The sequence below is a fragment of the Arachis hypogaea genome, chromosome 16, assembly GCF_003086295.3.
Source record: "Arachis hypogaea cultivar Tifrunner chromosome 16, arahy.Tifrunner.gnm2.J5K5, whole genome shotgun sequence".
Classification (NCBI taxonomy): Eukaryota; Viridiplantae; Streptophyta; class Magnoliopsida; order Fabales; family Fabaceae; genus Arachis; species Arachis hypogaea.
Window position 1 is genome coordinate 83496256 of NC_092051.1, and position 23841 is coordinate 83520096.

Sequence of the window (23841 nt, forward strand, 5' to 3'; positions counted from 1 at the left end):
AAGCGCGCCATTTCGAGTTCTGTAGCTCCAGAAAATCCACTTTGAGTGCAGGGAGGTCAGAATCCAACAGCATCAGCAGTCCTTTTTCAATCTCTGAATCTGATTTTTGCTCAAGTCCCTCAATTTCAGCCAGAAAATACCTGAAATCACAGAAAAACACACAAACTCATAGTAAAGTCCAGAAATGTGAATTTAACATAAAAACTAATGAAAACATCCCTAAAAGTAACTAGATCCTACTAAAAACATACTAAAAACAATGTCAAAAAGCGTATAAATTATCCGCTCATCAGTGACTTAGGAACGGGTGGTTCCAATGATCTTGCAAGCTCCACTCCCTTGTGCTCTTCCTTGACTATCTCCACCTCTTTACAACTTTCCTCAACTTCAACCTCTTACTCTTAGTGGCTTGCTTCCATTTCAATTTCTTCTTCATTGCTCACCAAATGCATGAGAAGTTATGCATCTTCTTCTTTGATCTCCATGTCAAGCCCAATTGGAGAGGATTTAATTATATATAAGAATTCTTCAATGATTGAATCCGTCTCTTGGTCAACCTCTTCAAAGGCTTCAACCACTTCTTCCGGCTCAATTATCTTAACTTCCTCCTCTTGCTGCACTCCTTGCTTCAACTCCTCTTCTTCACCTTGAAGCTCTAAACTCACTCCCTCACTATGCTCCTTAATTGCCTCTCCACATTCGTCAATGGGAGTGCTTTGGTTACTTAGGCTTAGTCGGGACGAGGCCATGTTGCTAATAGCTTTTACTAAGATAGCCATCTTGGCTCCTAGCTCCTTAAACTTCTTTTTATCCTCCTCTTGTCACCTTAAGATATGAGATTCAAGATCTCTCAATTCCAACATAGAAGCTTCATCAGAGGGCGGTGGTGGAAGAGAGGGTTCATTGTTTGAGGGGAAGGCATTATAGTTGGAAGGTGGTTCATTTTGGTAAGGATATGGAGATGGTGTATATGGAGGTGGTTCTTGAGAGTAATTGTGTTGGAATGGTGGTGGTTCCATGTGTGGTTCATATGGTTCATAAGGTGGTTGGTATGATAGATAAGGGTTGGAGTCATATGGAGGTGTTTGGTGGTATGGGACTTGTGAGTAAGGTGGTTCAAAGTCATATTGAGGGGGTGGTTCATAGACATGTGGTGGTTGTTGTTGACAACAACAATAAGGGTCACCACATCCATTAGATTGATATGCATTAGGATGAGAGTTATACCCATAAGAATCCGGAGGTTGTTGCTGCCAATAAGGTTGATCAATCCCTTGAGGCTCCTCCCATCTTTGATTGTTCCATCCTTGATGCACATCCTCATTGTAGCTTCCATTCTCTACGACATAATTTGAGCCAAACTCATAGCCAAAATTATGAGAATTCATAATAGCAAGAGAAAATAAAAATAAAACTAGTAAGAAATAATAAACACTAACTCCTAAAACAAGCAAAAACTAGCAAAGAAGCATATTAACATATATACAATAGCCAATAACAACACCATTGTAACTCCTCGGCAACGGCGCCATTTTGATAATGAAGAATTGCTCGATGGTTTAGAATTCCTGTTATAGAAACAAAAACTTCGTTGCAAGCATAGTTCCAAAGCAACAAACAATTTCCACATCAAAAATTTGAGTTGTCACAAATAACAAACACCAAATAAGAATTAACCGAAGTATTTAGACTCCGGGTCGTCTCACAAGGAATTGCAATGAAGTGTATGATTATTGGTTATGAAGGATGTAAGGGGGTTTTGATTGGTGAGAGGGCAAGAAAGTAAATGACAAAAAAAGTAAAGAGAGCAATTAAAGGAAGCAATTAATAAAGAGAGACATTCATGGCAAGGTTTGAGATCATAGGATTTCTATCCTAGTCATGCAATGATCAATTCATCTTATTTAGTCAACTCCAACACATAGGGAGAATGTCAAACAAGACTAATCAATTATATCAAAATGATAAACAAGAATTTATCTTATTACGTCATCTCCAATATTGGAAGAAGGTATCACATTATCTTCGATGAGAGAAAGTCTAATAAGACTAGCTAATCTCAATCCAAAAGTCCTAATCAACTTACTAATTAAATTAGCAAAAGATTAGCGTCAATGAAAACAATATTAGCTAACAACTCTAGATCACCAACATGAGTTGGGTTTTCATAACTCAAGATTGCCTAATTACTCTTTCCAAACCAAGAATGCTCAAAATCTACTCTAACATCCAACCAAGCATTTTGTCAAACACATGGAAGGAATAAAAAGGAAGCATAATAAATGACAAGAAATAGTAAAATCTACCAACTACAAATTGCAAGGAAAGTAAATCAACAATTCAAATCATCAATTAAAAGAACATCAACATTAAATTTTATTAAATGTAAACAAGATCCAACCTGAGTATTCATAAACATAAAGAGACATAAAAGTAAAATTAACATAAAAACTAAGAAGAATAAAGTAGTAGAAACAAGAAATTGGAAAAGAAACAAGATGAAATCAAGAATTTATACCTAGATCTAAGATAGATTAACCTAACCTAATTCTAGAGAGAAGAGGGAGCTTCTCTCTCTAGAAACTAACCTACATGATGTTAATGCTACAAAACAATTGCTCCCCCCTTTTCCTAGCTCGAATTCTGCATGAAATAGCATTAGAAATGAGTTGGGTTGGGCCCAAAGTGCTTCAGAAATCACTGGGGGCGATTTCACTTTAGTGGGCCACGGACAGCATCGGCACGCACGCGTACATGGCGCGTGCGCGCCCCTGAGAACGAAATAACATATAGCAAATTTTATATCGTTTCGTAGCCCCGGATGTTAGCTTTCCAACGCAACTAGAACTGCCTCATTTGGACCTCTGTAGCTCAAGTTATGGTCAATTGAGTGCGAAGAGGTCAAGCTTGACAGCTTTGTAGTTCCTTCATTTCTTCATGAGTTCTCCCACTTTGCATGCTTTTCTCCTCACTTCTTCCATCCAATACTTGCCTTATGAACCTGAAATCACTCAACAAACATATTAAGACATCAAATGGAATTAAAGTGAATTAAAATCACTAATTTTAGGTCCTAAAAAGCATGTTTTCACATTTAAGCACAAATCAAGGGAGAATTGCAAAACCATACTATTTCATTGAATAAATGTGAGAAAATGTGATAAAATCCCCCAAATTAAGCACAAGATAAACCACAAAATTGGGGTTTATCACTTGGGTCACAAGCTTGGCGTGCCACGCCCAGAGCACCAAGTGGCACGCCAGCTTCCTTTGCTTCTTTTGTGCTTTTTACTTCTTTTTCCACTGTTTTCTACAAAGTTAAATAATTCAAAGAAATCAAAGCAATATACAACTTAAGCACAAAAATACTTAATAATTAAGCTTAATGAATTAAATTTTGATATGAAAAAGCATAGAAAAACATAACATAATTCGTTGTCATCACCTATTAACCTCAATCCCCTTACTTAAAATCCGATGTCCAAGAACAATACCTTCTGTAACCATAAAATGACATTTTTTCCAATTTAAAACAAGGTTTAATTCTTGACACCGTTTCAAGACTAGAGATAAATGCTTCAGACATGATTCAAAAGAATTACCAAAAACAGAGAAATCATCCATAAATACCTCAATGAACTTTTCAACCATATCAGAAAAAATGGAAAGCATACACCTCTGAAAAGTTGCTGGAGCATTACAAAGTCCAAATGGCATTCTTCTGTAAGCAAATACTCCAAAAGGTCATGTGAATGCTATCTTCTCTTGATCTTGAAGGTCCACTGCAATTTGATTATATCCAGAATATCTATCTAAAAAATAATAAAAAGTATGACCAGCTAACCTCTCAAGCATCTAATCAATGAAAGGCAGGGAGAAGTGATCCTTCCTTATAATAGTATTGAGCCTCCTGTAGTCTATGCACATTCTCCATCTTGTGACTGTTCTTGTGGGAATTAGCTCATTCTTTTCATTCTTGATCACTGTCAACCCTCCTTTCTTGGGAACTATCTGCACAGGACTTACCCAAGGGCTGTCAGAAATAGGGTATATAATGCTAGCTTCCCATAGTTTCATTACCTCTTTTTGGACCACCTCTTTTATAGTTGGATCGAGTCTTCTCTGTGGTTGCATAACCGGTTTAGCATCATCTTCAAGAAGGATTTTGTGCATACACTTGGTTGGACTAATCCCTTTAAATCACCAATGGTCCACCCAAGAGCTGTTTTATGGCTCCTAACCATTGAAATAAGTGCTTCTTCCTCTCCAGGCTTCAAGGAAGAGATAATAATCATTGGATATGAATCATTTTCACCCAAGAATACATATTTCAGAGAAGGAGGCAAGGGTTTGAGCTCAAGCTTGGGGGCTTCCTCCTCTGCTTTGGGTGTGTGCACTATAGCTTTCTGGGGTGGTGAATCATCAACTTCAACTAACTCATACTCAGAAATAGGATCCAGAATATCATCAAGTACCTCAGGTTCTAGTACTTCTTGAACAAGTGGTTCAACAACATCAACTCTCATACACCCTTCAGAATCATTAGGGTGTTTGAGAGCTTCAAATACATTAAGGACCACCTGCTCTTCATTGACTCTCAGGGTTAATTCACCCTTTTGCACATCAATCAAAGCTCTACCTGTAGCTAAAAAGGGTCTACCAAGAATAATAGATGAGTTTGCATCCTCTTCCATGTCAAACATAACAAAATCAGCAGGAAAAATAAATGGTCCTACTTTCACAAGTAAATCTTCAACAACACCCACAGGAAATTTAATAGAAAGATCAGCAAGTTGAAGAGAAATACGAGTGGGTTTTACCTCCTCAATTTGGAGCTTTTTCATCATTGAAAGTGGCATGAGATTTATGCTAGCTCCAAGATTATATAAAGCTCTCTGAATGGTGACATCTCCAATGGTGCAAGGAATTACAAAGCTTCCTGGATCTTGCATCTTCTCAGAAAGGTTATGTTGAATAATAGCACTACATTCCTTGGTTAACACCACTATTTCTTGTTCCTTCCAATTCCTCTTGTTAATTGATGAGTCCATATTTTACAATATATTTTGGTTTGATTTGATTGGATTTCATCACATAAACCCATATTTATTCATCTAAATAGCATGCTTTTGAGATTTCTTCTTAAATGGTGCTTGAAAGTGAAAACATGCTCTTTTGTGCTTAATTTAGTCAATTTTAATTCACTTTAATCCCATTTGGTTCCTTGATGTATTTGTTGAGTGAATTCAGGTTTCCAAGGCAAGCATGGGTTGAAGAAGTGAGGAAAAGAGCATGCAAAAGGGAAAAAACTATGAAGAAATGGAGTTTGGATGTTTCAGCACGTGTGTGTGCACACAAGTGCTTGTGCGTACACACATGAAGGATTTACGAGCGACGCATACGCGTGACCCACGCGTACGCATGGATGGATTTTTGCGCAGCGACGCGTACGCGTGACCTACGCGTACGCGTGACCCACCTGTACGCGTGACCCGAATTGCATCAGCTCATTAATTGCAAATCACTGGGGGCGATTTTTGGGCCTCCAAAACCCAGTCCAACTCATTTTTGAAGTTATATGAGGCCAAAGTGAAGCTGAATGAAGGAGGGAAATTAGGTTTAGCTTTTACATGCTTTTTTCTTAGTTTCTAGAAAGAGAAGCTTCCCCCTTCTCTCTAGAACTAGGGTTTCTTAGTTTAAATTCTTGCCATTTCTACTTTTAATTCTTGTTTCCACTTACTTTTCCTTGTTATTTATTGTTATTGCATCTTTATTCTTTCCTTCTATTTGTTATTTCATTTCTTTTGTCTTTTATGTTTATGATACTTTGTTATCTTAATTTACAATTAATGCAATTTATGTTTCATGTCATTTATTGCTTTATTGAGTTGCTATCTTTGATTTCCTTGCCTTTGGTAGTTGTAGAATTTATATTTCTTGTTATTTTACCATCTTTATGTTCATGCCTCTCAAGTGTTTGATAAAATGCTTGGGTTGGTTTTAGCTTAGTTTGTCTCACTCTTGGTTGAGAATTGGGTGTTTGGGTGAAATTGAATTTTGGATGTCCATTCTGCATTGTGTGGAATGGTTAATTGGTTTGGTTTCCATTGACGCTAGTCTTTCACTAAGTAATTAGTGAGTTGACTAGGACTTATGGATTGAGATTAATTACCCCCTTTTGACTAATTCTCAAGGAGTATTGATTAATTTGGATTGATTCCACACAATTGCCATGTTTGTGGTCCATAACTAGGATAGGAATCCTAAATTCCCCAATTCTTGCCAAGAGTTGCCATTTACATTCCTTGCATTTTTATTTGATTTCTTGCATTGTACATTTCTTGCTCTCTTTTTATTTACATCTCTTACTTTCTTGCTTTCATTCCCAATTCCCCATGTTCTCTCCCGTAGCCAATAATTGTACACTTCATTGTAACTCCTAGGGAAGAACGACCCGGGAGTTAAAGACTCTCAGTTTATATTTTATATTGAATTTTATTATTTGATGTTGAGAATTCAATGTTGGTTTGGACTATGCTACCAACAAATTAATTCTTGTCTCTGATCGATTCCAAACCACATACAATAAATTCTCATCTTATCATTAGTCAAAAATTTTTTCATAAATTTAGCATAAAGAGGCATTTACTCAAGAGCCTCTGCAAAAGGAATGTTGATCTGCAGCTTCTTGAAGACTTCTAAAAATCTAGAAAATTGTTTGTCCTTAGAAGCCTTCTGAAACCTTTGAGGGTATGGCATTTTTGGCTTGTATTCAGGAGCCTTTGGCAATGTAGGATAAGTGTCAAGAGAGTTTGGGAATGGGTTGACTGCACGCTTTGGAGGGGCGTTCTCTACTTCTTCCTTCTTCTCCTCTAAAGCTTCTTTTTCAACTAACTCCTCATTGACCTTGATCTCAGAACCAGCTACTTTACCACTTCTCAATTGAATAGCCTTGCAATCTTCTCTTGGGTTCACCACTGTATCACCAGGAAATGTACTTGAAGACCTCTCAGGTATTTGCTTATTTGATAAACTCCGATTTTGTGATTTATCTTGTGCTTATTTTGGGGGATTTTATCACCTTTTCTCACATTTATTCAATGAAATAGCATGGTTTTGCAATTCTCCCTTGATTTGTGCTTAAATGTGAAAACATGCTTTTTAGGCCCTAAAATTGGTGATTTTAATTCACTTTAATTCCATTCGATGCCTTGATATGTTTGTTGAGTAATTTCAGGTCCATAAGGCAAGTATTGGATGGAAGAAGTGAGGAGAAAAGCATGCAAAGTGGGAGAACTCATGAAGAAATGAAGGAACCGTAAAGCTGTCAAGCCTGACCTCTTCGTACTCAATCGACCATAACTTGAGCTACAGAGGTCCAAATGAGGCGGTTCCAGTTGCGTTGGAAATATAACATCCGGGGCTTCGAAATAATACAAAATTTACTATATGTTACTTCGTGCATAGGGGCGCGCGAGCGCCATGTACGTGTGCGCGCCGATGGAGCACGTGGGTCCACTTAAGAGAAATTGCCCCCAGCAATTTTGCAGCTCATTTTGGGCCCAATCCAACCCATTTCTGATGCTATTGAACCCAAGGATTGAAGGGGAAATGAACCAAGTAGTCATAGTTTATTTTCCATCATGTTTTAGGGTAGAATTCTAGAGAGAGAGGCTCTCTCCTCTCTCTAGATTTTAGGGTAGTTTTAGTTAATTCTTCTTGGATCCAAGTTTTGATTCTTGTTTTGATTTAGTTTCTCCCTTTAATTTATTGTTATTACATCTCTATTATTCTAGTTTTACTTATCATTTCCTTTATTTTGTCATTTTTATGTTTATGAACAATTGTTGGATCTTAATTTTCTTTAATGCAATTTAACGTTTGATGTTCTTTTATTGATGATTTGAGTTGTTGATTTACTTTTCTTGCAATTGGTAGTTGGTAGATTTATTATTCTTGCACTTTTATTATGCTTTCCTTTATTACCCACCAAGTGTTTGACAAAATGCTTGGTTGGGCTTTAGAGTAGATTTTGAGCATTCTTGGCTTGGAAAGAGTAATTGGGCAATCTTGAGTCATGAAAACCCAACTTATGTTGGTGATCTAGAGTTGTTAGCTAATATTGTTTTCATTGACGCTAATCTTTTGCTAATTCAATTAGTAAGTTGATTAGGACTTTTGGATTGAGATTAGCTAGTCTTATTAGACTTTCTCTCATGGAAGATAATATGATACCTTCTTCCAATGTTGGAGATGACGTAATAAGATAAATTCTTGTTATTATTGTGGTATGATTGATTAGTCTTGTTTGACATTCTCCCTATTTGTTGGAGTTAACTAAAAAAGATGAATTGATCATTGCATGACTAGGATAGAAAGCCTATGATCTCAATCTTTGCCATGAATGTCTCTCTTTATTAATTGCTTTCTTTAATTGCTCTCTTTACTTTTCTTGTCATTTATTTTATTTCCCTCTCATCAATCAAAAAAACCCACCTTGATCTTCATAGCCAATAATTAGACACTTCATTGCAATTTCTTGTGAGACGACCCGGAGTCTAAATACTCCGGTTAATTTTCATTTGGGGTTTGTTAATTGTGACAACCAAAATTTTTGTATGAAAAGATTCTTGATTGGTTTGGAAACTATACTTCACAATGAGAATTCATTCATTTGAGGAAATTCTAAACCATCAAAGAATTCATTCATCATTACTCAACTGCCCCATTTGTACCTCCAAGTTTCTAATGGAAGCTTTGGTTTCCTGCATAAAACTATTCATTATTGTCTCCCAGTTAGAGTTCTGCTGAGGTTGAGAATGTGCATGTTGAGGTGGTTGTTATTGATGGGACAAAAATTAGCAGTAATTGTTATTATTCTATTGAAAACCGCCTTGAGAATTATTGTTGAAATTTTGAGATCTCTATGGTTGGTCTCTCCACCCAAAATTTGGGTGATTTCTCCACCCCTGATTGTAAGTCTTAGAATATGGATCATTATTGGGGTTTCTAGGACCATTCCCCATGTAATTGACCTGTTCAGAAGAAGATTGAGCATAATCATAATTCTCATTTTGCATAAAATTACCTGTCATGTCATAAGGGACCTCTTGAGGTGCATTTTGGGTGTTGACAGCTGAAACTTGCATTCCACTCAACTGTTGAGTAATTAGACTTATTTGCTGAGACAAAAGTTTGTTCTGAGCAAGAAGAGCATCAACAGCTTCCACTTCCAAAACACCTCTCTTTTGAGAAGTCTCAGAGTTCACAGGATGCCTGTTGGAGGAATATAAGTATTGGTTGTTAGCAACAAAATCAATAAGCTCAGTAGTCTCCTCTGGTGTCTTCTTCGTGTGCAAAGAACCACCTGCAGAATTACCTAAGCGCATCTTGGACATTTCACATAAGCATCATAAAAGATATCCAGCTGAGTCCATCTAGAGAACATGTCCTGAGGGAATTGTCTAGTCAGTAGCTTGAATCTCTCCCAAACTTCATAAAGGGTCTCACCATCTTTCTGTGTGAAGGTCTGAACTTCCACCCTTAGCTTAGTCAGCTTTTGAGGTGGGAAAAATTTAGTCAAAAATCCAGTGACAACCTTATCCCAAGTATCCAGACTCTCCTTGGGCTGAGAATCTAACCACATCTTTGTTCTATCCTTCAAAGCAAATGGGAAGAGCATGAGTTTATATACCTTAGGATTTACTCCAATGGTCTTCACAGTATCACAAATCTATAGGAAATCAGAAATAAATTGATTCGGGTCTTCCTGAGGAAGTCCATGATACTGACAATTTTGTTGCACAAGAGTAACTAGCTGTGGCTTCAATTCAAAGTTGTTTGCAGCTATAGGAGGCACCACAATACTTTTTCCATAAAGATCTACATTAGGAGCAGTGTAAGAGCCAAGAACTCTTCTAGGTTTCTCATTCCCATTCAGATTTGCCATATTGGCATTAGCAGCATTATTATGATCCATAGTGGACTCTGCAGCCTTGTCTTGTTTGTTGCAAACGCCGCCTTAAAGTCCTTTCAGGTTCAGGATCAAAGTCTAACAGAGGTTCTTTGTCTCTGTTTCCGCTCATAAACAGACAAAAGACAAGAAAAGATGGGATTCTCTACGTCAGAGTGTAGAGAATTCCCAGTGAGGTAACCTGTGTGAAATAATAAAATAAAAACACCAAACAATTAACTATAAAAATTTTCAAAAATTATAACTAAACCTAAGCAGAAAATTCGAAATATATAAAGCAAAATTAAATAGGAAAATTAAAATAAAATTAACTAGGTGACACCAAACTTAATTTAGAAATTAAGGGAAAATAAAATGCTTAATTTTTGAAAATTACTAATTAAAATTAAATAAAATTAAAACTAAAATGGCTAATCTAAGCAATCAAACAACTAACAGTTGTTAATCGCAGTCAATCCCCAGCAACGACGCCAAAAACTTGGTGCAGAATTTATAACCCATAACTAACCGGCAAGTGCACCGGATCGTACCAAGTAGTACCTCAAGTGAATGAGGGTCGATCCCACGAGGATTGATGGACTAAGCAACAATGGTTAAGTGATTTACTTAGTTAGACAAACAGAAAATGATGTTTAGAGAGTTCAAAAGCATTAACAGTAAATTCAGTATATCAGAAAGTAAGCAGTAAACAAGTTGTGAATAATATATGGAGAAACTGTTAAGGCTTCAGAGTTATCTATTTTCCGGATTGACTTTTCTTACTAACTATTTTAATCATGTAATATTTAATTCATGGCAAAATATATGTGACTAAACCCTAATTCCTTAGACCTTTTTAGTCTCCTTAGACCTTTTTAGTCTCCTCTAACCTTCATCAACTGCCAATTTCTTGGTCACTAAATTCCAATTAGAGGGTGAAGTGCAATTATAATTATATGCCACAGAAATCCTAATTACCCAAATATAAGAGGATTATATGTCAGGTATCCCGTTAAGTCTAGATAATTAGAATTTTAGGAGAATATGTTTTCAAGTTGTTGTTGAAGTAAAGAGCTTTTCTAAGTTATACAAGAACTCAATTAGAACAAAGGTCATACTTCTGTTCCACCCAGATTCATAAAATAAAGAACGAAAACAATTCTTGAATTATAAATCAGTACATGAATTAAAATAGAAAAGTAATATTATCAATCCATACAATAGACAGAGCTCCTATAACCTTAACAGTGAAGGTTTAGTTGCACAAGGTTCAGAGAGAAAACTAGGATTCAGAAAAACTGTAAATTGCGGAAAGAGGTCGAAGAGAGGAGCTGAAATTGAATGGATGATTCTTTTCCCTTTTATATCTAATCCTAATTAATGTAAAATATATTTCTTAAAAAACTAAATAATATCTTTTCCTAATTATAAAAGAAATAAAGTTTTAATCAAATAACAAAATTGATTCGCAGGCCTTTGGAGACGAATTGGGGACCACTTGTGTACTAAAGGTTGCCGCCGAACTTGGAGGGAGTCAAGTTTGGCGTGGACTAGGCAGAGAATTCCCTTTTGCTTCTTGACTTGTGGCGCCAAACTTGACAGTGGTCAAGTTTGGCATGGAGTGGTGCACACACGTCCCTAGGAGGAGTTGATGCTGGCGCCGAACTTGAGTAAAAGATGGCAGTGGGTTCTTCCTTGGTGCGTTGAGCTGGCGCCAAACTTGAAGAACTTCAAGTTTGGCGTGGAGGAGTGATGGGGGAAAAATCGTTGGTAAAGAATTTCACAAAATAAGCGCATTGTAAGTATAGATCTAAACCGACAATTAAACCTCAATCAAATTTAATTTGTTTGTCACTTAAGCAAACCCAATAAAAATAACCGAAGTATTAAACCTCGGGTCGTCTCTCAAGGAATTGCAGGGAAGTGTACTTATAATTTGTTATGAGATTGTATCTTTTTGGGTTTTGAAATGTGGAACAAGGAATGTAAATGAAAAGGAGATAAAATAATAATTAAGAAAAGTCTTAGCAAGGATTGATAATTGGAATTCCTATCCCCATTATCATAGTCACTTGTGATGGTAATTGCCTTTTGCTATCACTTAGTTAACCTCTAACAATTGAAGGTAAGTCAAGTAAGAAAATCAACTTGAGTTCACAAGTCCTAATCAAAGACTAGAGTTAGTGAAGCATCAAGCTAACTAGCAACTTTCAATCACCAACCAACAAGAGACTTTAACAATTCAAGAGTCTCTAATTAATCAATCTAAGCTAAGAACATAAAAAGCTAATTTAAAATCCAACCAAGCATTCTATCAATCACTTGGAAGGCACAACATAAAGACATAGAAAACTAGCAAGGAATATTGATGACTTGCATCATCTACCTTTCTCTCTTGCATAAAGAGAACCATAAAAGAGCATAAATCTCATTTGATCAGTACAATTCATGCATTATTTGATGAATATTATGGTACACTACTTTGAGATGAGTTATGCTGAATTTCAGGACAAAAAGGCATCAAAAATGGGTAGAAGACAAACAAGAAGCTGGGCGTGTGAAACTGGCGTGCCAATTAGGAGCAAACGCCACAAAAATGCACTGGCGTGGCACGCCAGTACTAAATTCCAGAGGGGAGATCTGATAAACCACTATTTCATGGTTTATCTTGTGCTCAATTGAGTGGTTTTTATTAACTCTTTACCCACTTATTCATACTATTTGCATGGTTTTACATTTACCTTCCTAATTATGTGCTTTGATTGAAAACATGCTTCTTTGGACTTATAATTGCTAATATTAATCCTCTCTTATTACCATTAGATGCCTTGATATGTGTGTTGAGTGATTTCAGAGATTACAGGGCAGGAATGGCTTGGAGGATGGAAAAGAAGCATGCAAAAGTGGAAGGAATACAAGAAGTTGAAGAAATTGCTAAGCTGTCCAGCCTGACCTCTTCGCACTCAAACGGCTATAACTTTAGCTACAGAGGTCCAAATGACACGGTTCTAGTTGCGTTGGAAAGCTAACGTCCGGGGCTTCGATTTGATATATAATATGCTATAAAGTGGGGGATTTCATCTATTCAAAAGAGGCTTCTATAATTCATAATTTTAGGAGTAGATGTAGTTTTTAGGGAGAGAGGTTCTCTCCTCTCTCTTAGGATTAGGATTTAGGATTTCTCTTAGTTTTAGGAGTGACTCTCAATCCCAAGTTCTTTATTTTTATTTATTTTCCCAATTTAATTTATGAACTCTTTATGTTTCGATTGATCTTCTATTATTAATGCAATTCGAGGTAATTTCAGATTTAATTCTGCTTTGCTTTATTTATAAGTACTCTCAATTTAACTTACATATTTTCTTCCTTTTGGCTTTGGTTAAATAATTGGTAACTCTTGAGTTATCAAACTCATTGTTAATTGAGAATTGGAATTCTTCAAAGAATTAGTTCATGCACTTAACTTACCTTCATAGTTAGAGGTTAATAAGGTGGGGGAAGAATCCAATTCTCATCACAATTGATAAGGATAACTAGGATAGGACCTCCAGTTCTCCATACCTTGCCAAGAGATTTTATTATTGTTAATTTATTTTACTTGTCATTTAAATATACCTGTGCACATTGCCCAAACTCCAAATTTCTCAAACCCCCAAATTTACAATCTCCATAACCAATAATAAGAACATACCTCCCTGCAATTTCTTGAGAAGACGACCCGAGGTTAAATACTCGGTTATCAATTTTAAAAGGGGTTTGTTACTTGTGACAACCAAAACGTTTGTACGAAGGGATTTTTGTCGGTTTAGAGACTATATCTACAATGTGACTGTTTTTATGATATTCTTTACGTCGAAATGGCGCCGTGGCCGGAGAATTACAAACGTGTGCCTTATTATTGGTTATTGTAAATATTTTATTTTTGCTTGTTTTTTTTTATTTTATTTTTTCTTTTTTCTTAAGTTAAGAGGTTATTTGTTTTTATTTAGTTATTAAAAGAAAATTTTTTTTCAAAAATTTGTTCTTAGTGTTCATCTTGATCTTCAAGTTGTTCTTCACGTTCATCTTGACCTTTAAGCTGTTCTTAGTTGTTTTCTTCATTTTGATCTAAAAATTTGAAATTTGGTGTCATTTTATTGTTTTCTCTTTCCTCATTAAATTCAAAAATATTATTAATTAATTTTTTTCGAAAAAAAAAAATTCAGATTTTTATTTTTAAAATTTTTATCTTATCTTATCTTAAATCAAAAATATAATTTCAAAATTCAAATTTAAAAATTTTCAAAATTTAAATTTAAAAAAAAAAATTTCAAATTTCAAATTTTAAATTTCAAAATTTTAAAAAATTCAAAATTTCAAATTTTAAATAACCTTTTAATTTAAATTTATTTTTATTTTTATTTTTAATTTTTTATTAGCTACTATGAATTCTCACCCCGAGAGTTTGATTCCAATGTTGTTGTTAGGAATGGAAACTATAATGAGAACAGGCATCAAGGTTGGAAGAATCAAAGATGGGAGGAGCCACAAGGATTTAATCAACCCTCATGGCAACAACCACCTCCAATGGACTATCAACAACCATTCTGTGATGCATATCAAGGCAATGGCTATGGTGAGCACTCTTTTGATTATCAACAACCACCACCATATGCCTATGAACCCTCTCCTCAACATAACTTTGGACCACCAAACTCACAAGCCCCTTTCCGCCATTCACCTCCATATGACCCTAACCCTCAACCACCATACCAACCACCTTATGAGCCATATGAACCATATATAGAACCACCCCAATTCCAACCCAATTACTCACAAGAACCACCACTTCAATATTCACCATCTCCATATCCATCAATCCAAGAGCACTATGATCCTATTTATGAAAGCCGAGTGCATCAAGAGGCAAAGGATCGTCTCAAGGAAACAGTGGATCGATGTCAGGCAACCGTTCAACAACTGGGGCAAGTATTAATTCAATGGGCTTCTAAACGCTTAAATACACAAGGATCAGCCACAGCCCCATCTGGACAGTCTAGTGAAGAGCGTAGCATAAAGGAGATACAAGAAACCCCAGTGGACAAGACAGAGAATGAATTTGTACTAGAACAAGTAGAAGATGCTGTCATTGTTCAAGAAGAAGAAGAAGTGGTTGAAGACTTAGGAGATGCAGAACCTCCATGGGAAAGCCCAGTCATAGAACCCCCTTCCAAGACATTTGAAATCGATGTTGAGGAAGGTGTACAACCTCCAAATCATATCATAGTTGAAGACTTGGAAGAGGTTGATCAAGAGATGGAGATTCAAGAAGAAGAAGCACAACCTCCCATGCCCTTGGAAAGCAATGAAGAGGAGATTGAATTGAAAGAGAGCTACCAAGAGGAAGAGGTTGAAATTGAAGAAGCTTGCAAAGAGGTGGTAGTTATCAGAAAAGAGCACAAGGGAGTGGAGCTTGCAATTTCATTAAAAATACCTCCCCCTAAGTTGCCATCATCCTTCACAACATTCAAGTGGGCAAAATTCATATCCCATAGCTTTCTAATCCCACTTGAATATGGGCTACTAGAGACGGATGGTCAACTTAGAGCTCTTTGTGGCATTAAGAGTAAGAGGAAGATAGCCAGTGATAAGAATTGTCAAGCAAGGTTCATCATGGTTAGAAGCTTTAAGTTCAAACGCAAAGGTTGGTATAAAGCTCAACTAAATGGGTCTAGGAAGCTGTTTGGTCGCTGCAGTGAGAATTCAGATCACCTTTCACCCGGCTGGAAAAATACAGATCCCGACAAGGATAGGTGTAAAAGCAAGATTTGGGATCCTGGAATCTGCTCTGACACTTGTTACCCCGGGAGCCTAAGAATCTTTTTGAAGCTGCTCAAGGGTTTTACATGCCTAGTTTGGGACCCCGGAGGTTACTGGAATCATAAACACTGGTGGAGATTCCTGGATGAGTTCAAGCATAAGCCACCATAACAGGAAGCTCATCAAATGTCCAACTTAAGGACTTTAACTAAAAGTGCTAGGTGGGAGACAACCCACCATGGTATGATCATCCTTTTTCATTTTTTTATTTAGTTTTATTTGTTTTTGAATTTTATCTTATTTTGTTATATTGAACCTGGAGTTTTGCATCACATTCATATTAACACTGCATTCTGCATTTTTCAAAAAAAAAAAAAGCGAGCACGCGACGCGACCGCATCAGCGACGCGTCCGCGTCGCAAGGAGAGGGGAGAAAAATAAAAACGAACAGAGAGTTTTGCAGGAGCAGCGCTGGAGGCGTGCCAATGGCACAAATCATCCCACGTGACCGCGTCACCTGGGAATAATGGCCTCCCACGCGACCGCGTCACCCACGCGACCGCGTGACCTGAAAATCGACGTCAACCAGGTGCATGGCCGAAAGTTGAGCTGGAGTTGGGCTGGACCCATGCTAGCAGCACAAGCCCTGTCACGCGAACGCGTCACCCACGCATCCGCGTCAATTGGAAATAAGGCCACCCGCGCGATTGCGTCGCCCACGTGACCGCGTCACCCAGGATTTTGGCAATACTAAGTTTTGAACAGAGAGTTGTGTGACCGCGAGGCTGCACTCGCGCCACTAGCACAAATCGAGTCACGCGATCGCGTGCCCCACGCGTCCGCGTCGCCTAACCTTATTGCGCACCACGCGACCGCGTCACCCACGCGACCGCGTCGCCAGCGTCGTACAACCTAACCAGATTAGTGCCAATTTTCTTATCTTCTCTTTTCTAATCCTAATTTCTTCCTTCTCTCTCCTTTCTCACTTTCTTTTTCTTCTTCTCATCCTTTTTCCCTCTCATTTTATTTTATTTTATTTATTTGCATACTTTCATTCATTTCATATTTTTATTTTTCTAAATTTATTATTTTACCATTGGTGTTCAAATGTTCTTATTCAACTGTTATTTCTTTTCTGGTATTATCTTGGTACTTATGACTTGTTTTATTCTGGTTAGGTAATATTATTTAAATCAATGCCAATCTTTTATACCTGTATTACTTTTGTATTGATTTTAAATTTATATTATCTTTCCTTCCCCACTCTCTTCCCCATTGTTGCATATTCTGCACCAATGGTATGCCATGGCTTCTACTGTTTTCTCACTTGCATGTTGTAGCTACCATGTAATTGAGACCCTTATTATTTACCATTAACCCACCCATACTTCTTTTATTTTCTTATCTCTATTTTTGGGTTACTCTTCTTCCCTTTCAGGATGGCCACCCGGAAGGGAAACGGAAGGCGTTTACATGGGGAGACAGACAAGTCCATCTACACAATCCTTAGAGAAAAGCAACAATTGAAACAACCCATCCACCTGCAAATCTCAGCATGCACCGAGGACGGTGCAATCTTTAAGTGTGGGGAGGTCGATACCGATCTCCATGGGTTAGTTATTTCCTGACTCAACACCAAAATTTTTATTTTATTTGTTTTTTTGATTGCATATTTGTTTGATTTTTTTGCATATTTTACCACTTGGTTAAAGTAATATTTTCTTTTTCAAGAAACCTTTTAAAGCATTTCACTAATTTGAATAAAATTTAATATTACACTTGTTTGAAGAAATATTATACTTGAACATGGTTTAGAGCTCGAACACACAAAACCTGTGAGATTTTGAGCCTATTTGAATTGGTTGCATTTTTTAACCAATATTTTATTTTTGATGTGTGTTTTTCTCTCAAAAAAAAATGTGATCTTTGTCTTGCCTAATTATATATTTCCATAATTTGATGTATACATGCACTTACATGATTGAGGCCTTTATTTTACTGAGCTTACATACCCATATGGCCTTACCTTTCATTATCCCTTGCAAACCAATTTTGAGCCTATTGTACCCCCTTTGTTCTTTTTATTTAGCACATCATTAACTCTAAGAGGAAAACAATAATGTCCTTAATTTGAATCCTTAATTAGCTTAGACTAATGAGAGTGCTTATGATTTAAGTGTGGGAAAAATGGGTTTGGAAACATTTGGTTTGAGAATTGAGTATGTTAGAATTTTCTGAAAATGTGAAAGAATATTGAGAATATGTTCATGCATTCAATACTTTAATCATATGTATTGAGAAAAACAAAAGAAAAAAAATAATATAAAAAAAAGAAAAATAAAGGAGAAAAAGAAAAGAAAAAGAGCAAATAATAAAAGGGGACAAAATGCCCCAAAGTAAGTGGTGAAAGCAATGCATATGAGTTGTACTTGAAATTAGAATGCATGAATATGTGGAAAACATGGTTAATGGATGGTTAGATGTTGTATTATGATTACATGGATTGTTTAAGTTAGGTGGAAAAAGTTTAAGTTAATTAAGGATTCAGATTTTAGTCCACTTGACCAAATACAATCCTACCTTGACCCTAACCCCATTACAACCCTTAAAAGACCTCCTGATTTGTGTATTTATGCATTAAATTTATGTTGATTGTTAGATGAAGAGTAAGCCTTAGAAAGCAAGGTTAGTAGAGAATTGAGAGAATCGAACCTAAAACACTTGAGTGATTAGAGTGTATACACTACCAGTGAGAGTTCGATGCTCAATTCCTTGTTCCCTGTTTTCATGAGCTATTTTCTTCTTGCAAGTCTATTTGTACTTCATTTTTATGATTTGAATTAGTGAAATCCAGTTCATATCTATTCTTGGAGAACTTATTTACTCTTAACCAAGTAAGTAAAAGCATTTAGCATGTAGTTGCATTCATAGGTTGCATCTCGTACATTCTACCATTCCTCTTCATTATAGCTTCTCTTGAGCTTAGCATGAGGACATGCTAGTGTTTAAGTGTGGAGAGGTTGATAAACCACTATTTCATAGTTTATCTTGTGCTCAATTGAGTGGTTTTTATTAACTCTTTACCCACTTATTCATACTATTTGCATGGTTTTACATTTACCTTCCTAATTATGTGCTTTGATTGAAAATATGCTTCTTTGGACTTATAATTGCTAATATTAATCCTCTCTTATTACCATTAGATGCCTTGATATGTGTGTTGAGTGATTTCAGAGATTACAGGACAGGAATGGCTTGGAGGATGGAAAAGAAGCATGCAAAAGTGGAAGGAATACAAGAAGTTGAAGAAATTGCTAAGCTGTCCAGCCTGACCTCTTCGCACTCAAACGACTATAACTTTAGCTACAGAGGTCCAAACGACGCGGTTCCAGTTGCGCTGGAAAGCTAATGTCCGGGGCTTCGATTTGATATATAATATGCTATAGTTCCCCTGACGCTAGGTGACGCGACCGCGTGATCCATGCGGCCGCATCACAGTGACGAAAAACCAGCGTGGCAAAATCCGAAACCAGCGAATTCTGGACTGTTTCTGACTCAGTTTGCGGCCCAGAAAATACAGATTAGAGGCTATAAAGTGGGGAACTGCATCCATTCAAAAGAGGCTTCCATAATTTATAATTTTAGGAGTAGATGTAGTTTTTAGAGAGAGAGGTTCTCTCCTCTCTCTTAGGATTAGGATTTAGGATTTCTCTTAGTTTTAGGAGTGACTCTCAATCCCAGGTTCTTTATTTTTATTTATTTTCCCAATTTAATTTATGAACTCTTTATGTTTAGATTGATCTTCTATTATTAATGCAATTCGAGGTAATTTCAGATTTAATTCTGCTTTGCTTTATTTATAAGTACTCTCAATTTAACTTACATATTTTCTTCCTCTTGGCTTTGGTTAAATAATTGGTAACTCTTGAGTTATCAAACTCATTGTTGATTGAGAATTGGAATTCTTCAAAGAATTAGTTCATCCACTTAACTTACCTTCATAGTTAGAGGTTAATAAGGTGGGGGAAGAATCCAATTCTCATCACAATTGATAAGGATAACTAGGATAGGACCTCCAGTTCTCCATACCTTGCCAAGAGATTTTATTATTGTTAATTTATTTTACTTGTCATTTAAATATACCTGTGCACATTGCCCAAACTCCAAATTTCTCAAACCCCCAAATTTACAATCTCCATAACCAATAATAAGAACATACCTCCCTGCAATTCCTTGAGAAGACGACCCGAGGTTAAATACTCGGTTATCAATTTTAAAAGGGGTCTGTTACTTGTGACAACCAAAACGTTTGTACGGAGGGATTTTTGTCGGTTTAGAGACTATATCTACAACGCGACTCTTTTTATGACATTCTTTACTGGCAAAAATCCTAACGTCAAGATCCAAGCATGCATGTGGGCGTGGCATGCCAGGGACTGGGCATGGCACGCTAGTACAAAGTTCCAGGGAGCTACAATGGAGGACACAAAAGGGGCGTGGCATGCCAGGTTGGGCGTGGCACGCCTGATCCATCAACTACTATGGGCGTGCCACTTGGTATCGAAGGCGTGGCACACCAGCTCCAAGAAGTCACTTGGGCGTGCCACTTGAACAGTATGGCGTGGCACGCTGATACAATAATCCAGAGAAGGGGCCGAAGGCAATTGAAGACTGGGTGTGCCACTTGGTGTCGAAGGCATGGCACGCCAACTACTAGAACCAAGACAAGATCATGGGCGTGGCACGCTGGTTTAAGTTTCCAGAGAGGAAGAAGGAGGCCAATTACATGGGGCGTGCCACTTGGTATCGAATGCATGGCACACCACTCACCATTCTTCACTTAGGCGTGCCACTTGAGCAACCAGGCGTGGCACGCCAGTGTCATTCAGAGAGCAAAGAAGCATTGGGGCGTGCCACTTGAGTTCGTGGCGTAGCACGCCAAGCAGAGGAACCACTCACTCACAAAAGGGGCGTGGCACGCCAGACCCTGGGCGTGCCACATTAGTGTAACTTTCCAGAGAAGCTTAGCCAAGCATAGAGCAAGAGCGTGGCACGCCAGACCCTGGGCATGGCACGCCAGTTCAAGTTTCTAGAGGCAAAGAAAGGTGGAAAAAGGCAAAGGGCGTGCCACTTGAGTTCGAAGGCGTGGCACGCCAAGGTTGATAGAGAGATGAGCGTGCCACTTGAAGGATTGGGCGTGGCACGCCAAGCTAGAAATGAAGGGCACGTGACACGCCAGAAGAGCGCCAGCCATTCGCCAACTGGGAAGTCACGCTTATTGAGTGTTTTCTTTTTCCTCCAAAATGTAATTTTTCTTTTTCACTTTTGTAATTCTTTTATTTTACTAGGAGTAGTATAAATACCCCCAAGGAGTACTGAAGAGGGGGTTAAGCAGTCAGTTTTAGATCCACTTTTACACTTCACTTTTGAGTACTTTTTGAGCCATGAGTAGCTAACTTCCCTCTCATTGAGAGAGGGAGCTCTGTTGTACTTGATGGATTGACAATAGTGAAATTCTTCTTCTCTTCATCTTTCATTGATTTGCTAGAAGGAATTTTGTTCTTAATGCTTAGTATTCAATCATCTTGGAAAAGAGATTGAATGCAATTGGGTTTCATGGGAACCTTGGGAAAGGAAACATGGAACCATGCTTGAAATCCCTTCTCACACTTGAGTAGAATCTAGGTTTTGGTGTTTGGATATGTGACATATAATCCTCCATCTACTTGGACCTATAATGGTGTGTGGTATAATCAGGGACCAAGCCTATCTCTCTTCATAAGCAATTAGACCAAGGAATTGGCTATTAATCAAGATCTGAGAGATTGAGTCACCAAAGGATTGTGGCTCAATCAATCATGATTGCCAAGAGGTCAATGAGTTACATGATTGAAGAGGATATAAGCTATATTTGATCCAAAGAGACAACATCTCCCAATCTCAATGAATTTCCCCATTCTTATCTATCCATTTCTTTACAGCTTAATTTTACATTCAGCAATTCTCCATTCCCATTTACATTCAAGTCATTTATGATTCTGCACTTTACATTCTGCCATTTATATTTCTGCACTTTATTGCTTTTCTTTATATTCTAGTCATTTACATTTATGTCATTTACAATTCTGCACTTCACAATCCTATTGATCCGCTTAACTAATTCATCAATTGATTAAAACTGCTCGAATTTACCAGTCTCTGTGGATACGATCCCACTCTACTGAGGGTTATTACTTGACGATAATTTTGGTGCGCTTGCCAAAAGAACTAATTCACCAATTTTTGAATGGTGTGTGAATTTCCGTCATCAAGTTTTATGGCGCCGTTGCCGGGATCGGCTTAAATTTGACAGTGATTAAATTGATTGGAGAGCTAGATTAAGCAATTTAAATTCCTTGTTATTTTAGTTTCTTTTATTTAGCGCCTTTCAATTTTTATTTTATTTTGAGTTCTACCTCTTTCTTCTTTGATTATTCTTATTCATTATCCATATTTCCATTCTTCTAACTGTTCGATTAATTGCACCACTCACACTAACAACCACTCTAACAAGAGTAATTTTTTCATTCATTTTCTTTCTTGCTTTTTGCCTTGTTGGTTGTATGACAGGTAGAAGAAGCAGGGCTTCAACTTCCTTTGATTCTGAACCTGAGAGGACCTTCCTTAGATTAAGGAGGGAAGCAAGAGGGAATGGAGTCATTGGTGCTGGGGAAGAGGAAGAGTATTTTGAAACAGACATGGAGGAGAATATGGAGAACCACCATGAAGAAGAAGCTCACAACCATGCCAGAGAAGGCCCAGTAAATCATGATGGGCAAGAAAGGAGAGTCTTAGGCTCCTACATCAACCCAAACCCAGGAAATTATGGCAGCAGCATCCTAAAGCCAACAATTCATGCCAATAATTTTGAGCTGAAGCCTCAGCTCATCACACTTGTTCAGAATAATTGCTCATATGGAGGAAGTGTCCAAGAAGACCCTAATCAATATCTCAGCACATTCTTGAGGATATGTGATACTGTAAAGTCCAACGGGGTACACCCTGACATCTACAAACTACTCTTGTTCCCTTTCTCACTCAGAGATAAGGAAACAAAGTGGTTGGAATCATTCCCCAAGGATAGCCTAACTACATGGGAGGAGGTCGTGAACAGATTCTTTGCAAGATTTTACCCTCCACAAAGAATCAATAGGCTGAGAGCTGAGGTACAAACTTTCAGACAACAAGATGGAGAAACACTCTATGAGGCTTGGGAGAGATTCAAAGATCTGATAAGAAGATGCCCACCTGAAATGTTCAATCAGTGGGTACAACTACATATCTTTTATGAAGGTTTATCCTATAAAGCAAAGAAGGTAGTGGATCATTCTTCAGGAGGCTCACTCAACAAAAAAAAAAAAACCATTGAAGAGGCCATAGATGTCATTGAGATTGTAGCTGAAAATGAGTATTTCTATGCTTCAGAAAGGACTCGAAAGAAGGGAGTGCTAGAACTCAACTCGGTAGATACTTTGTTAGCTCAGAACAAGGCAATTGCAACTCAAATAGCAGCTCTAACCAAAAGGATGGAGGCCAATCAAGCCTCAGTCATTCAAGACCAAACTCCTCAACAAGAACGGAATGCACCAGAATCTGAAGGTGACTGGGAATAAGCCAATTATGTGAACAATTCATCCAGACCACCATATGACCCACACTCTAAGACTTACAACCCTGATTGGAGGAACCACCCAAACTTTGGGTGGAGAAATCAACAAAACCACAACCAGGACCACAATAAGCCTTATTCATCAAATCAGCATTCTAACAACAACCCCAACCATCAAACAGGGAACCATAGACCCTATCAAAACTCACAAAATACATCATACCATAGTAACCAACCCATACACAACAACCTCAATCAAGATGCACCATCCTCAACTGTGCAACCATGTGAAATCAAGAGCAACTTTGAAAGGATGGAGGCTGCAATAGCACAACTATCCTCACAGATTACAGGGGCAGTCTCTACCCTTATGGACAGATAAGCACAAACTGAAAGAAGGATGGACGCTAATCAAGAAGAATACAGGTCAAATCTAAAAAAT

General features: G+C 37.5%; 1 non-coding gene across 1 annotated transcript; it reads left to right on the top strand.

Annotated features, from left to right (window-relative positions):
- Positions 1-9443: 9443 nt before the first annotated feature.
- On the top strand, positions 9444-9549 carry LOC112760755 (small nucleolar RNA R71). The gene has a single exon (XR_003181179.1). It is a non-coding gene; the product is annotated as a small nucleolar RNA R71 (small nucleolar RNA).
- The last annotated feature ends 14292 nt before the right edge of the window (positions 9550-23841 follow it).